The sequence below is a fragment of the Protopterus annectens genome, chromosome 4.part1, assembly GCF_019279795.1.
Source record: "Protopterus annectens isolate FY-2018-M chromosome 4.part1, PAN1.0, whole genome shotgun sequence".
Lineage (NCBI taxonomy): Eukaryota > Metazoa > Chordata > Ceratodontiformes > Protopteridae > Protopterus > Protopterus annectens.
The window spans coordinates 521042766-521060589 of NC_056734.1; the positions used below are offsets into that span (position 1 = coordinate 521042766).

Sequence of the window (17824 nt, forward strand, 5' to 3'; positions counted from 1 at the left end):
TCTTTCATAATCTCCAGTACTTTCATCATTGTTTGAACCTTGACCTGGGGAACAGAAATTGTGCAGATTTCTGTGCCCAATATTGTCTGAAGAAATATTTTTATTTGAGAGGATAAAATATTTGATTTCTGAATACTATAATGTATAACTACATTTTGAAAACATAGCAGGGTTTGTTGTAAGACTTAATTTTAAGTGCATTCATGAAATTTCCTGGAAACATGTAGTCATCCAGATATGGGTAGATGTTGGTATCCTTCAACCTTAGATGTACAAACACAAGAGCTGTGTACTTTTAAAAACTCTATGCACCAGAGACAGGCCAAAAGGAAAGGCAGTACACATGATTTCCTTGGGGGAGTTTTATAAGGGTCTATATTATATAGACGAAAAATCAAAATTTTGAACGCTCACAGGAGCATAAATGCAGAAATTCAAATTCGCTATTGTGGAGGGCACACGCTAAATATATATTCCAACTCTGAAATCGCACTAAAGTGAGAAAAGGGCAAATATTCTGATCCTCACTGTACTGCGATCCAAAAAAATAAACATAGAATTTCTGCATTTACACTCATGTGAGTGTTCGACATTTTAACTTTTCGTCGATATAAGTAGACCCTTTTATAATTGGAGAGTACAGGTAATCATGCCTCTTGGTGAAGAAATGAGGTACATCTGATCGACAATAAAGTTTACTTTGACTGAATATTCAACAGGTTTTACAATACTGGAATTGTTAAACCCAACTGCTGTTTTGATATAGAAGGACTGCATCTTGTAGATGAAACCATGCAGAATTCTATGGAGTACTCCCTTGAAACATTACCCTTCCCAAGGCACTGATCTGTTATGTCTGATTCTACTGAGAAGATGGAAAAAGTTCCTTTTGTTTTCACTGCATGGTCAGAGACAGATTTCAAAATTAAAAGGACACGATACACACTGTTTTGCTAGGTGAATGTAGCTTGTTGTTTGCTGCTTCTGCTTTTGCCATCTTAGTTCTCCAACCCTATTGCTCCTTTAATGTTGCTTTTTTCAGAAATAACAGTTCTTGCTCGACCTCTGAAATGGTGCAGAGAATATCTGTTAGACATTTTGTGTGTTTTTCCATTCTGTTCCATCTACTGCCAAACTTTCTGGGATGAAGTAATAAAAAGGAAAGGGGTTTCTCGAGAGGGGCATTTAATAATTTAGATTTTGCATCTCCTGGAAATGGTTGTATCCTTAACCTTACATGATGTTGCATAACAGAACTGGAGGCAGCTGGACTAAAACATGCATTTGCAGTATCATACCTACATTTTACCATGTGATAGCCTATCTTGTCTGCTGTTTGGTTCATTTTGATAATTTTCTCCCTCAAAAGAAAGATCAGTGATCTTTTTTGTGACATCCATACTTTTTACAAGCTACTGGACCCTTACCTTTACTTATAATGTTCTGGAAAGAATGACCCTTTCCAGGTCTCAGTTAGCCTATGCTAAGGCAGAGCAACAACAAAACTGTGTAAGAAAACACAACAGCAGCAGCAGCACAGAAGACAGTCTTCCAGACCCTTTCAGGACTGAGTGAATATGCTGACAAATATGGTCCTACCCATCCAGAGCTAGTTTTCCAATAAGTTAAGCTGAGATAGGATGTTCCACCTCCATTAATGACCAAGACAGAGTCCCAGGCTTCTCTTTCTGGGTAACCTTCCTTATAGAAATATTCCCCAAATGACTGTGGGTCTGAAGGAGGACCATCCAGCCTATAGCATCTTGCAAAAGTACTAAGTGATTTCCATCTAGTTACTGACAAATACCATTCAACTATGCATGTATGGAAAAAAAAGTTTTAGCGGTAGGCACTGCTCTGACCCAGAGAGTTCTGGGCTCAAAAGGTAAGGGTTTATTGAATTTTTAATACCACAATTTAATATATCCTGATAACTGCTTTGACAAGGTAACTAAAAACTTTACAGGACAATTACATTTTGGAAAATAAAATAAAAAAATCAGGAATCATTTCTGAGAGATTTAATTCTATCCAGGTGAAATCTGAGATGCCTTTAACATCAATGCAATCTAAGAGACACTGTCCTTTCAAGACCATGCTTTCAGCACACTTACACATTATGTATAAGCATTTAAAACCAACCATATGTTTATAAAGATCAGATTTATAAATACGTTTTCACCCAGTTAACTATAAAAATGTTGGCATAACTAGTGGCCACAGTCACTGCCCACAGCCTCACATAAATTGTTTTTGAAATATCGAGAATCAAACTCTATAAAATTAAACATTAAATCACATCTAAAACATTTGCAATTAATCTAAGATTTTAAAAAAATAATTTGTCGGGGTTTGCCAGTTACTTCTTAATGATTCTGATTTCTATATCATTTGGTATGACTGAATATAATGGCTTGATGGTTGTACATCATGTTTTCGATTGCAACTTGTGCGATTTACAGTTGTCCAAAAGTGCTGATTCGCACCACATTAACATGAATGTCACAATGTCCAACCTTGCAATACAGAATGCAATAGAGCATTCCCTGTTGTAAGGTTTGACATTGTGGTGCAGATCACACTATAGTGGGGATCGGGAAATGTACCCTTTCCCTCACTGTAGTGCGATCTCGGAGTTTGTATATATAAGTAGGGGGGTGTGGGGGGAGCAGGGGTGCTTGCCCCTTGGCAAAAATGTTCTTTACTGTGCATCAGACGGTATTGCTGTGTGGTGACTGTTCGAAAATGTCGAATTTGACATTTGCAATCACTACACTTCGAGGTGTTTTGCGTTCGGTATTTTAAATTTTGCGGTTTAGGTTTGACATTACAGCAATTCGTCGTTGTTCATTACGGTAATATGATAGTAAACCTGGTTTGATATCTATGGCTACTAAAATATCAGTATCACATACATGTACATTTTTAGGATTACCTGCTCAAAAGAGTCTGAAATAAGAAGTTACTTCTCATAACTATCTTATCAATCATTTTGTCTATATAAATATTCATTGCTTCATTTTTCAAACCACTGCTCACCAATATCAGTCTTAGTGGTGGCTCAGTTTAACCCTTATGAGTTTCGGCAAGCCAATAATCTTAGTTACCCAAGACAACTTTATTTTGAAATATTCTGCTGTTTCAACATTAGTTAAGCTTTCTATTATCCATTCTTCAATAAAAGGATCAATAAATCTAAAAACTCTCTCCACATCACTTCTTGTAACTTTAAAAAGCTACATGTATCCTTTAACATTTCATCCATTCATTTTAAATATACAAGTTTCAATAACCAAAATTACCAACTCTCCTTATCTATCTGCCTTGACAACCACAATATCAGAGTTGAAAAGTAATTCATTAGGCAATCTTACTTCACTTTGAGATCAATTTTAATAGTTATGTTAATGTGTTTTTTTTGTAAAATTTCTCTAAAACGTTTTTCTGACAGCAAAAAAAAATCCTCCAGCTCAGGCATCAATAGAGGATTAAATATGCTTGCTTGATAAAATAACAATACATGTCCACATTAATTTGTGTACATAATCTACTGATGTATTAATAGCTTTCTTAGTATTAATAGCAGTTTTTGAAACAGTACCTTGATTTCTTAACTGCAGTTTGAGCTACAATGTTTCATATTGCTGGGATTATGCTGGAAAGCAGAAATGCCTTGTATGATAGAGTGTCCGGACTTCATCTGATGAATGTGAGCATTTGTGTGGGTATCATCTGGGACAGTGCTCACTGAGATTCCCAAGGTCTGGAAATATTCTGTAGAGACTTCCTGGATGCAATTAGCCCATCCATCATTGGAGTAGCTAGAAGTCAGTTATCCATGTACAGAAAACGTTGATACCTTGCTACCTCTGATACACTGCCACCAGGCATATACACTTCATGAATACCCTGGGGATTATGGTGGACCCAAATTAAAGTGTTTTCAACTGATAACAGCTGACTTTTACAAGGAAGTCTAGAAACCTCCTGGACTCTTTGATGTACTTGATGTCCTGTTGTCAGGACAGTTGTCCTGGTGGTCAAAACAGTACATCCAATTTCCTTTTGATGAAGAAAGATGGACTTTACTATAACCATATAAATGGATCCTTTTGTTTGTTTCATCTGCTATACTTTCCTTGAAAAAAGCATATGCAATAAATAGTTTATGGTCTCAGTTAAAATGTGAAAGATGAGTCAACATGCCTCAAAAGCCTGTCCAACATATTCATCTCCTTAATTAGTGAATGAATAGCTGGTCTCCACGGTGTAGGTGATTTTGTAAGGGCAGCCATTGCAAAAACAGAGTATACCTTGGGAGTCTGTAACCAAACTATGTGATCATTGGGAGGTCAGAGGATCTTGTCAGATCATTTCAGAATAAGTATCACACCATCAGGGCTTCCCATTCTGTTTTGGCCACCAGCTGTACCATTTTATTAACTAGGAGAACCAATCAGAACTTTGAGGGGAGAGACTTTCTGCAGGATGTGCTGAAGACAAAAAGGGAGGTGGGTCAATGGGAAATCATGGATTTTGACTCATTATTTCCAAAATATCCCCAAACTTAGAGACATCTAGGGGTATGTTAGGTAAACAGCTCCCTCATCTTGGTGTATATGTGGAGTGAGTGACCTCTTGTACTTCCTCTTTCACTTCCCCTTCTTGGCATTTCTTAGAAGTGATAGGTCCAAGGAGGAAGACAAAAATGATAACTCTTGTTTGGATGTGGCTGTAGCATCCAGCAGAGGCATTCCAACCTTTTTATATGGGCCAAAGAGATGGTGAGTATCCAAGCTACTAGGCAAATGAATATCTACTGTTGAGGTCAAAGTGAGAATAAGTGCTAAAAAGCTAAGGCTGCTTTGATGGCTTTGAGGATGACACCAGCATCATTACTTGAACAGATGGAATCAATACCAGGTGACAGAAGTGGAGCCTATTGGTGTGACAATAAAACTAAGAAGGTCAGTTCTAAAATTAACCCTGAAAGTGAGATCCTTCAAGGCTAGGAAATCAGTCAACCTCCTCTTTGACACAGATGTCATTGATACAGAAGACTTGGAGGCCTACCCTGGCTATGGCTGCATATGTTACAAAAAGTTCAGGGCCAACAATGACATTGAAAGATGCAGTTTGATCTCCAAGGCCAAAGGCTCCTCTGAAATGACAGCATTAGTATGTGCTGTACTACACTTATAGTTTCATTGTGACTGACAGCAAAAGTGTGACAGTGTGTCTTTTTCTTCTATCAAAACAATTGTATGGTGCCTTTCAGAGACACGGCCAAGAAGGTTTATGTATGAAACATCAATTAAATCAACTAATGTTAGAAATTCAGGAATTAAATGTTGGAGCTATTTTTGTAGAAAGGATCTTCAGAACAGTCTTGTTAATTTTCTGTATGGTCCATACAGTGAGATGTTCTTTGCTCAATGACAAACAGGAACTATCAAAACATTCCATATCTTGCAAAAAATGTCCATGGAATGACTTTTCTTCAAGATTTAACAAATTATGGCTAAATCAAAAGGAAGAGAGTCTGATGCGTATGTTGGCGAATGTTTTGGATAGTCTTTTCTGCAAAGATCTTTAAATCATCTACCCACAAATCTTACCAACGTTAACTAATATAGTCTCACTATAGTCTTGCATGTGTACTTCTTATTATATGAGTTACTTTCCAATATTTAAATTAATATCTATGTTGATAATGTCAGCAAACTAATAAAATGAAATGAAAGACATGGGTGGAATGGAGTATATGTATATTTTAATTCAAATCACCATTCTAAGTCTATCACAGTCTCAAATGCAAAGCCAGAGCAGGGAGAAGGAGGAAATAATGCTTCAGCTGGTAGAAAATGAGTATTAGACATGCACTACAAGGAAAAATAAAGAATATACAAACCAGAATATACAGAAAAAAATGTATGGCTTGCAAGAAAAAATACTGTAAAATCTCATGAAAGTGGTTGATACAGAGACCAGGTAAATGACACAAGTGAGTATTGGAATATGCATTGGGCTATTGTGAAATATATGTGAATAAGTCTTGTAAAGACAGGAAATAAATTCATCTTTTCAACAAATATATTAATGTTTAACAAAGTGGGATAACACCACCATCCATTCCATCTAAACACAAAACTTGACTGCACTCATCAAGTGGTTATTGTTCCCAAGGGGTTTTATACTATACTTTATCACTGGATCTGTTGAACAGGCCTCAGGACCCACCAGCTTAACTTGTGTGTTTGTCACCATCAGTACAGTTAAAAAGGATTCCTACTGTAAATGGTACGCATGCTTCCTTTGTTTTTCATTTGTTACATTTTTTTCTCGCAGACGTTTGGTGACCTAACAAAGGCTCCTGGTTCTATGTAATACCTGAGTGCTGCTAGCTCCTCTGACAGAGCTCTGCTCTCCCTTTCGGAGGCAGTCAGCTGTACTACCAGGCCAGCTTTGTCCTTGGTCCTTTCTTCCTTCTCCTTGGCTGCTCTCAGGAGGGCCTCACCTTGCATCTCAATTTCCCGGTGGCTTTGTATGAGCTGCTCATTCAGAGCCTGCTTCTGACGGCTAACCTGTGGAGATGTTAACAAAACTTCAATACTTTTATAATATTTTTCATTACATATGCTAACGACATTTCAGAGGCAACAATTTTACACACCCATGTCCTCCACTTTAACTTCCTGACCACCAGACAGATTATTATGACACAGAGAAAACTGTACTGTAAAGGCAGATACTCAAAGAGATATTTTTGAAACAACTCATTATATTTAGGACTAAACCATTTCAAAGCACAGATTCTTAATGAGTTTTTCAACCTTACTCTGCAAATCGCTCTCCTTCTCTGTTGGTCACTTCTTGTCCATGATGTAGAGTAGTGGACAAAGAGTGCCTTTATTTTTTTTCTCTATCATGAACTAAAATTATATTATGTTAGAAAAAGTCACCAGCACCAACAACAAAGGATCACATGCCCATAATGTCAGCAAGTAAGCTATTATCATCTGAGGCCTAAAAAAGCCATAAAGAGAAGTGACACATTTGCTATCGTCTGTTTTATAAACATTACCAAAAGAAGTGGGGAAACTGTTTTATGTTTAAAAGATGTTACTAAGGAGGACAAAAGATTAATATGTAAATCTACCATAAAGAATTCATCCAGCTAATACATAAGGGGTAAAAAGGGAGGCAGAGCAAGGTTTTAGTCAGTATAGTAGCTTGAAGATTTGTTTGTTATGGGAAGCTTGCTCTCTTCCTCAGTTGCATCACTCACAACAAATCAGTACATTTAGGAAGATGTTGATATGATGATACTCCAAATCAATGTCAAAATGGGAAGAGGAGGTTGATGGTGAAACAATGACGACATGGCTACTTGTCTGAAAATGAAACTGAGTGACAGCTTCACTGGTGTAGAGGGATAAAACCATGACCCAGGTGACTTGAGTTTGATTGGTAGCTTGAGCACCTGTTGGAGCTGTTATGGGTGAGGGGAGGAACGCTGAGACATCTTTTTATGACAGGGGAGGAAATGATGTGCCGCAAGAGACTGTCCATTGCCTGTTTCCTTGAAAAAGACTGGGAGATCAAGTGATTAGCTTGAAGCCAGGCTAGGCAGGTAGGCATGACTGCTTTGCATACCCCTCAGCTGTACAGGTTTTTGCAGAATGTCCAGATTTTTGCCTCATATTTTTGGTGTGTTCCCCTAAAATCTGTCCCTTTCTGGCAAATAGCTGAGGATTGAAGTCATTAAATAATGACAAACATTTGAGTTTAAGACTCCACATCCTTCAGAAAACTCATGCTACTGCAAAACCTGTTATTCCATCAACTTTCTAAGTTTGTAAGGGCAATATTTAAATTCTGTCACTATTTGTCTCCCCATCATTTGAGGCTTTGTCCAGATTTTTTGCTCTAAGAGGTTAACAGGTATGCTGCTTTGGGGGATGATGATGCTCCTGGTTCACATCTCATAGCATACAGTGGCCTGTACTAGAATTAGCACTTGTAGAAGGTAAGACCTACAATTACATATGCCATTTCCCAAGCCAAATGCAGTGTGAAAACCATTGCCTACTGCTCTATGTCCTTGTCACTGGGATATGAATAACCACTGCAAGCAGTAAAGGTACAGCTGCCTGGAGAGGCAGATCCATCTTCCAATGGAAAGCATCAAGAGCAATGGGACCTGAAATAGAATAGAGCTATGGGTTGGGGGCACAAAATTAAGTCAGTGAAGACTCATCCCTAACAGTCAAAGCAGCTCATATCATGCTGAAAATAAACGAATAAAATAAAAATAAAATATTGTGATAAAGGAAGGATGGAGCTTTAAGAAATAACTTCTTGTAAACCTGCTGTCCTAAAATTATTTTTTATCTAGATGATTGTGTGTGTGTGTGTGTGTGTGTGTGTGTGTGTGTGTGTGTGTGTGTGTGTGTGTGTGTGTGTGTGTGTGTCTGAGAGAGAGAGACAGAAACAGAGACAGAGAGGGAGAGACAGACAGAGAGGGAGAGACAGACAGAAGGGCAGACATCAAGCAGCATCAAATTTCTAATGCAAGCAGCAGAAGCAATCATTCCTCTTGCAGTCTCTGTTCTTTCTCTACTGAAAACAAATTTTTATTCCATTTTTATATTGAGTAATTAAGTTAACTTACAACTTCTCTGCACAAAACAAACCCCTTTACCTGGCAAGAAAGGCACAAATCTGTCATTTTTTTATTTGTCTGGATTATGTTGGATAGATAATGCCTGAACATTTTATGCAGATCATGTCACTTCAGTAAGGATCAGTAAATCAATAAACTTAGTTAATATAAATTCTGATATAACTTAAAAGAAACAGCTGCTTTTAGCATTACCACACATACAGAGATTAATATATGGCTGCTCATACATCAAAGACTGAATGCTTGAAATTCTTTTAAGTGTAATTGTTACCAAAAGAATACCTTCTATGAAAGATTGCTTTTCACTTTGTGTGTCAGGTTCAAGAAAAAGCAACACATTTTTCTAAAATAAAATTAAGATCCCAGCAGGGACAAGATTTTGAATAATATGTTTCAAATGTAGCATTCCCTTCATGAATGTTTTCATAACTTCCAACTGTGAAGCAGTTTCCTCATTCAGATCTGAGAACGGCAGAAACTGTCACAAGATGAACACTTGGAGAATAACTTTTTAGGCCTTCCTTTTACAGAAATAGTAAATAATCTTTCACTTTGTTGGATGGATAAATGTAAAAAGTTACAATGTCCAGCTTATCTGGATAAAGTGATTTTTAAAGATGCTCGAACCAACTTTTCCAACATTTTATAATTCGTTAAAAGGCATAAGTCCATGAGCCAAGATCAAGGGCAGATTTCAGACTGGAAAGACTTGCCCAGTTTCTGTGTTAAGAGAGGATAATAAATGAGCAGAGACACTGGGCCTTATTCTAAAGCACTTGCTCTCAGTGTAAGTGGTCAATTACACTAAGAGCAGGTGTTTTGGAATCTGGCTTCCTGTACAAGCCATTTTACAGACAGGCCTTACACCAAATTAAGTCATTTACATTGAGAAGAAGTCTTTCGGAATCAGGGCTGACTTAAACTGAGAGCAACTCTTTTTGGAATCTTGTCCACTATGTCAATGTTAGCCATTTGATGGATAAATGAAGACTACATTTAAGTGATGAGTGCTGTCAATCATTTTTATTTATTTTTATTTACTTATTAATTTGAGAGGTAGGCAACCTGGACCATCAGAGCCCCTTTTCTGACAAGGCCCACTCAATAAAAATTATTGAAATATGTACAATTATGTGCATGTATGTGCATTAAGTTATCTTCATTAACTCAATCAGAACCAGGCCTATTTTCAGAGGGGGTAATGGAACTGGGTCACCACCTACAGTAATAACTACAGTGGTAAAAATGTATAAGCTCCTTAAACATCATTAGCTACAGTAAATAGCAATAAATACAATGACGTGGGCAATAAACATCAATTGTACACAGTTACATTCTACATAGTTAAATAAACAAGAAGTGCATAACAAACAATAAATAGGTGGCAAACAAAGAAATAAAACAAAGTGACCCTGACAGAAGATGAAAATGCAATGCTTTGGGAATTTATTATGAAAATGCCATTAGAGAATTAAATATTTGCAATATGAAGGAAGATTATTATGAGCTATGTCTGTATAGTGGAATCTACAGCTATTACATTATCTCACTGAAATTACAGCTCCAAATATCTCATAAATACAGCCTATGAAGAAAAAGGGCGAGGTACAAATTATGACAGGAGGTGAACATATAGAGGGTTTACATGGTGCAGCCTTGACATATAAGAGAGGAAACAGGATAAGTAGTCTTCAGAATAGTAGTAGATGAGGGGTTATTAAGCACAACTCTTTCATTTTGAAGGTAAATTAAGGTAACTTTACTAAAAGGCCTACTATATCTGTAGGCATGTTAGGTTGTACTGTAAGAGCTACAGGGGAAGTAGGACCACTGGGGTAAGCTTTACTGACCATGAATGGAAGGGAAGGATATACTAGATAGAAGGAATGAAACTGTGAGGTGCTCTGTCAGCTATTTTAGACAGTATTTTATGTTTTGCCATGGTGATGCAGTGTAGCATTGTAATCTCACAGCAAGAGGTTCTCCCATTCGATTCCCAGCAGGAGTGCGGGGAGTGCCTTCTGTGTGGAGTCTGCATGTCCTCCCCTCCTGGCTTACTTCGATTGTCATGGAGTATTCACCTTTTTTTTTATTTTGGATTTGCTTCAGTCTTTTGTTAGGTGATACCTTACCATGAGGTGTGGTTTTGGATATTCATTACTTTCATTTGTGCTGAGACTTTACTGTAGCTAGAGGAGTGTAAGGCCATTACAGCCATCATAACTATCACATAAAAAAGCATCACTATACTGTTAACATTGTGAATATGTGTGGAGCCATCAGCTTGGTGGATAAGGGCATCCTGAGGCAATGTAGAAATATCCTCATGTTTACTGACAACCAGTTAATTCTCAAACAAACTGTTATGGTATATGAGAGATGTATTTATACAATATCACTGGAAGCAAAGCTCTCACATAAAAGTAATAATAATGTCAGTAAGGCTGTCAGTAGTACACGTGCTGCACCCATCACACACAATTCAAAGCAGACATATAGAACCACATATGCTGAGGCACTTAAATGTAACCTTCCTAAACCCCAATGACCTCCTAGATGAAGTACACATAGCAAATACCCTCAGCAGCCCTGAAAACACTCTTTCTGAAAACACCCACATCAACACATACAGTCACATCTCATGGAGCCTCTACTTCTAAGCCCATAAGACAAGCCACCACACAACCCAATATTCTAGTCATTGGAGACTCCATCAAGAGACACAATGATGTCCTCTCACCAGGCTGAGTAAGAAGAAAGTCACAGTCAGTTGCTTATCAGGGGTGAGGATCTGCCACATTATGCACTCACTCAGTTCATTGGACCGCAAGTACCAGTATGACTCAATCATAGACCATGTGGGAGTAAATGACCTGAGACGTACCTCCCTAGACTATATGAAGAGAGACATCATGGTGCTCTTGGGACATGTGTCCCAGGCTGATATTAGCCTAGCACTGAGCAGCATTTTATCTTCTCCAAGGATGATGCCACAATATGAACAAAAGATGACGGGCTTTAATAATTGGCTTAACTTCTGGTGTAATTCTAAGGGGGTGCAATATTTGTCAGCATGGAAGGAGGTGGTCAACAGACCATGCTGCTTTGCCAGGGATGGTCTGCAACTCTCCTCTCTAGGCTTTCAAATATAAGCTAAAGCATTGTCTTCCGCCATAGTGCCTTTTTTGGCCAATGCCAAACTGAAAGTACTTCCGACATAGCAAATCAAAACTACTTACTGCTCAGTGCTAGGAATCTAAACAAAACCCTCCACTCCCTAGATGCTCTCTTCACCCTAGAGAATTATGTTGTCTGTGTGAACAATAAGACATGGTTTAAAGATGAGGAAAGCACACCAACAGTGCAAGGTTATAATACCTTCCACCCATTTAGACCAGCTACTACACAGACAGGGACTAAAGGTGCAGGTGTCTCGATTTACATCAAAAATAAATATGCCTGTTCAAACAGGACAATGTACTTGAGCTACTCGATGTTCAAATTACCATAGGCAAAATCCAATACTACTTCCTTGCAAGCCATAGGTCCCCCTCTATGACCCAGGAAACCCATACCATGTATTTAGACTTATTAGAAACACTTACTATCCTACCCAATGCCATATTCATGGGTGACTTTAATCAACCCATTATTAACTGGGAATCCTCTATGACACCAAACATAAAGGCACAGAAATTCCTGGATTTTGTAAACACAAACTCCCTGGACCAGATTGTCAATACACCAACCAGGGGTGCAACCATACTGGATATGGTTCTCGCTAATATGGGAGAGTGCTGCACACCCCCTAGTGTAATGTCCTCCCTGGTAAGGTCAGGCCACAAAATGGTCTCATTTGAAGTAAAAATAAAATGTGCCCCCCACCCCCACCCCCCAGCTAACCCTGGAATATTCAGGAGCTCTAAGGCTAACCTCCTGCTATTACGTGAGAACCTGGCAAAATTTCAAGTCCCCATAAACCTTAAGAACACTGCTGCCTATGAAAAACCCTATACAAGCATGTTAATAGCTGCATAGAGGCAGCTGTACCCACCAGGAAGAAGTACAGAACTAACTCAAAAACAAGCCACACTGGTGGAATCACAAAATCAACAGGGTGTTCAGCAGGAGGAAGAAAATCAAGGGAAAAATTAGGAGGTAAAGCACCCAGCATGATAAAAACACTCTCATCAAACTAAACAAACAACCCAGAGGACAAATAAAGTCTATCAAAGCCAAATTTGAGGTAAAGTTGGTCTCCCAGCCCAAGGACAACCACAAGGAATTCTTTAGTAATGTCTGCAACCTCAAAGGCAATACACAATTGTGTGATGAGCTCACTGTAAATAAAGCCGCCTATACTAAGCCAGAAGATATAGCAAACCTACTGGCAAGCAAATTCAGCTCCAAAGTTATCCCCCTCTCCCCCTCAATTTTCCCTCAGGAAATACCATCAAATATAATTCCCTCTCCTATCACTAAGGGAACAGGTCCTTAACACTCTCTTTAAGGCCAAGAACACTGCATCAATGGGCCCAGACAATATTCCAGAATGTCTTCTAAATAGCATGAAACATAACCTATCAGGGTCTCTGAAATTGCAATTTAACTGTAGCCTCCAAACAGGTTTCATGCCTCATGAATTATTGAGAACTGAAACAGCCATCCCTCTGCACAAAGGTGGGCCATCTACAAATCCTGGGAACTACAGACCCATAAGTCTCACTAGTCTTATATGCAAAGTGATATAGTAAACCTCCAGACACTGGAACCAACCTTGTTTGGTTTCATCAAGGGCAGATCATGCCTACTCATTCTGGTTGACTTCTTTGAGAAGGTCACCAAAGCAATGGATGAGGACAAAATGGTTCACATTGCCTACCCTGACCTGGCCATGGCATTTGACACAATACCCCGCTCGGGCATTGTTGACAAACTCAGGATGTTAGGTACAAAACCCCTTTGTCACCTGGTGGATAGCCAACTGGCTCACAGACAGGACCCAGGAAGTTAGAACTGGGGAGTCCACCTCTACAAAGAGGCTAGTCACAGGTGGAGCCTCTCGGGGATCGGTCTTTTGACCACTCCTTTTTGGCTTTTACTTCTCTGAAGTCAAGGCCAATGTCAGTTTTCTCTGGCTAACTAAATTTCCAGATGATTGCAAAGTAAGGGCTGTCACTGGATCCTACACTGACACAAATGTTCTCCAGGAAGCGTTAACACAGAGAAACAACTGGTGTCAGAGCCATGGACTAAAACTAAATGCCAAGAAATGCATAATAGTATCCTTTGGAAAATCATCCACCCCTGGTAACTATCATATTGACAGCCCACCCCTTAGAGTTGATCCAGTAGTCAGGGATTTAAGGGATACACATAGCCACTAATCTAGCCTTTGACCATCACTTGTCTACAATAGTGAGGAAATCATTCTATGTTATGCAATTTATAAACAAAGATTTGGCATCTAGGTCTAAGGAAGTCATTGTTCCACTGTATTTATCATTCATCGGACCTATCATTGAGTACAATGTCCCCTTTGGTATGTATGTAACCAGGCATATCCAACAAATATCCCCTTTCATGCTTGGATAAACCAGCCCAAACCAGATATTCTAGCCATAACCGAAACCTGGCTAAGCCTGACCATAAAATACTCTGAAGTGATACCACCTAATTATGGCATAACCAGACTTGACAGAAACCATAGGAAACCAGGAGGAGGAATAGATTTACTCTACCCAACGCCATTAACATAACTTCATTTAATGCCAAATCCCCACTTTCCCCAACACTGAAATGCTCATATCCTTCATAAACCTTAACAGTTCTAAACAAATCTGGATCATTGTTTTCTACATTCCTCCAGGACAAAATATTCCCTTATTAGAGGATATTCTATCTTGGACCTCCCAAACCATCAAGCATGAGACTATTTTTCTGGGTGACGTTAGTATTGATTGGAAGACCATCTCATACTACCATCAGACAGTGTCAACCTCTATGGTTACTGTCAACTAATTAATTCCCTACTAGACAGAGTAAGGACTGCACTCAACAATCTACCTTAGACTGGATTCTGGTGACACATCCAACTAACTTCAACTCTAGTGGCCCTCTGCCAAACGCCCTCAGTGACCATCTACTGACATTTACCATTAGAACCAATGCACACCTACCAAGAACCCATATTTTAAAATCCGTTCATATCCTTACCAATTTTACCTAAGACAAATTCAGTGAACTAAATCTCAAAATAAATTTGTCACCACTAAAACATCTCCCACTAGATGAAGTGGTGCACTACTTTAACACCAGCTTTCTAAAAATACTGGACAATTTAGCTGCACTCTGCACTAAGAGAATCAAAAAAAAAATTCAACCCCTTGGCTAACTAAGGCTTGTAAAAATCTAATGAAAAAAAAGGCCGGAGTCTGGGGTCTCTGGAAGCATAGTAAGAATAATGTAGATCTAATGCACTTCAAACAATTGAGGAACCAAGTAAAGAAACAAGCTGTTAAAGATAAACAATCCTACTACATTCATCTACAAAAATCCCACAAAACTAACCCTAAAAAATACTGGTCCTCTATATCAACCCTACTCAACCCTAGCACTAGAAAAGACTTCTGCCCTTAACTAAATGCTCTTCCATCTCAAATAGTAAAAACAAACTTTAACAACCACTTCATACAATCCATAGCAGAGCTGATCTCTAGTAATCCCAATGCCAACCCCTTCCCCCTTTCCTCCTCAACTCCCCCTAATACTACACCTACTGCTAGTTCCAACATAGCAGCCAGAAACTTCTTCCTGAAAAATCTACAACATTCTCCTTACAACCAGTACCTATAAGCCTCATAAAAAAACTTCTCCTGAAACTAAAACCCTGCTCTATATCCGCTGACAACCTCCCTCCACTATCTTATACTAGCTGCCAACTCCACAGCTTACCCAATCGAAATCTTGTTCAATAGATCTATTTTAGAATGTCCAGTACCAGAAATATGGAAAATGTCCGATATCATCCCCATACACACAGGCAGTAAATCTACTGAACTGACCAACTTACGACCCATAGCCATTCTAGCTCCAGTCTCAAAAATATTACGAAAAATGTATACACCAACAGTTAATGAAATATTTGCTACAAAACATCCTTCTTACACATACCCAGCATGGTTTCTGCCCAGGCCACAGCACATCCACAGCCCTCCTATACTTTACTAAATCTACTAACAGAGTTAGATAATTAGACTACTTGGTATCTGCCACATTTCTCGACCTTTCTAAGACAGTTGGCACTGTCTCACATTCCTTACTCTTGCACAAGTGCTCTGATTTTGTTCTTATCCCTCCCACCTTACAATGGTTCCACAGTTACCTGCACAAGTAAAAACAAACAGTAAAATGGCTAAATGAAATCTCTTCCTTCTTACACAACCTGGGGTCCCACAAGGCTCTGCACTTGGTCCCCTGCTCTTCAACATTTTTACAAACAACTCGTACATTATGCAGATGACTCCACTATTATCTGCACCTCTCCCACACTACTCCAACTTCTCACAACCACACAACATGCATTTCAGCATTTGAATCCTGGCTCACTAACCACCAACTATTCCTAAACACAAAGAAAACTAAACTTCTTCTTTTCCTACCAAAAAAACACTCTACAGACACAAACCAATTAAAAATATGCATGGCTGATAATAGTATTCTCAAAATATTCCACCACACAAAACTGCTGGATATAACTTTCGATGGTTAGTTAAAGTTTGATCTCCATGTCCAACAAAACAGAAAAAAACACACCAGAAACTCAGCATCCTATACAGGAACAAACACTCCTTGACTGCACTAACCAAGATCACCTGAGCAAAAACCTTCCTACTACCCTTCCTTGTATATGGTGCCATTATATTCTCTAACCTACAGACTTCCATTAGATCCAAAACGGAACAGTGCTACAAAGTGGAAAGTTTGCCATAAACTCCAAAACCAGCACTCATCATTGTATATAACTGCAAGTGCTAGACTAGCTTGAATTCCCCATCCACCTCCTCTATATCCAACTCACAGCACTATACAACATAATCAATAAGCCCCTAGCCTGCTCTGCCCTGAACAACACAATCAAACCTTACAACCCCAGCAGAACCCTCAGGTCTGAAGATAAGAAGCTTCTTACTATTTCCAAAGCTTTAAAATACCTGGACAAAGTCTATACACAGTGTAGCTAAAGCATGGACTTCACTGCCACTATTGACCAAAAGTATTCCGGAACTAGTCTCTTATAGACTTTCTCCCTCCCACTTTCTATATGCATCTACCATCCAGAATCTCTCTTAGCCTCTTCTCTCATCTAAACTAACACTACCTAAGAATAACTAACATTCCAACATCCTTTCCTATAACTATGCTCATTGTCATATCACTATAACGCGACTATCCTAAACACTGCATTAAAATAAGGTACAATGATTCTAACTACTGACTATCTCACAAAGATCTTTCTATACTTTGTATGCATATCCAAAGACCAGATTGCATTGCATGCAAAAATGCTTGTTTCCTCTGCCAATGTTTTAAATACTTGTCAACAATTACAACTACTTACTATAGCATAGAAATTAATCCTTCAACAAACTGTATCAATTACCAAAGGCCAGGTTGTATAATAGGTATTATCTGCATATGTGTTTGACTTCTTCTGATAATGTTTAATATTGATATATGTATCTCTTTTCATGAAACTGTAAATGTTCCTATGATTATTGATTGTACTGTTGGAGCTTTTCTCCCCAGGCCTCCACTGAAAATGGGTTCTTCTCACCCAGATGGACTATCTCGGGAAACAAATGTCAAATAAATAAATGAATGGAATGGCTATAGATGTCCCTCACTAAAAGAATACAAGGTGTAAGTAAAATGTCCTACGCAGACTGCCTCAAGGCCCTGTACCTGTATTCTGGCTCCTACAAGCTAAGAGTAGATATATGCCTGGCATACAGGACATTGTCAGACCCCACTCTAATGGACCTCCTGCATATCCACAAAACAAACAGCACCAGAATTACCCATTCTAAAGATGCAAACCTTGCCTGTGATACAAATAGGACCTGCTGGAGAGACAGG

The 17824-nt window shown here is 38.7% G+C and overlaps 1 protein-coding gene across 1 annotated transcript in view; it reads left to right on the forward strand.

Annotated features, from left to right (window-relative positions):
• LOC122801244 (rootletin-like) overlaps positions 1 to 17824 on the forward strand; it is a 2937720-nt gene that overhangs the window by 2070097 nt on the left and 849799 nt on the right. The window lies entirely within an intron of this gene.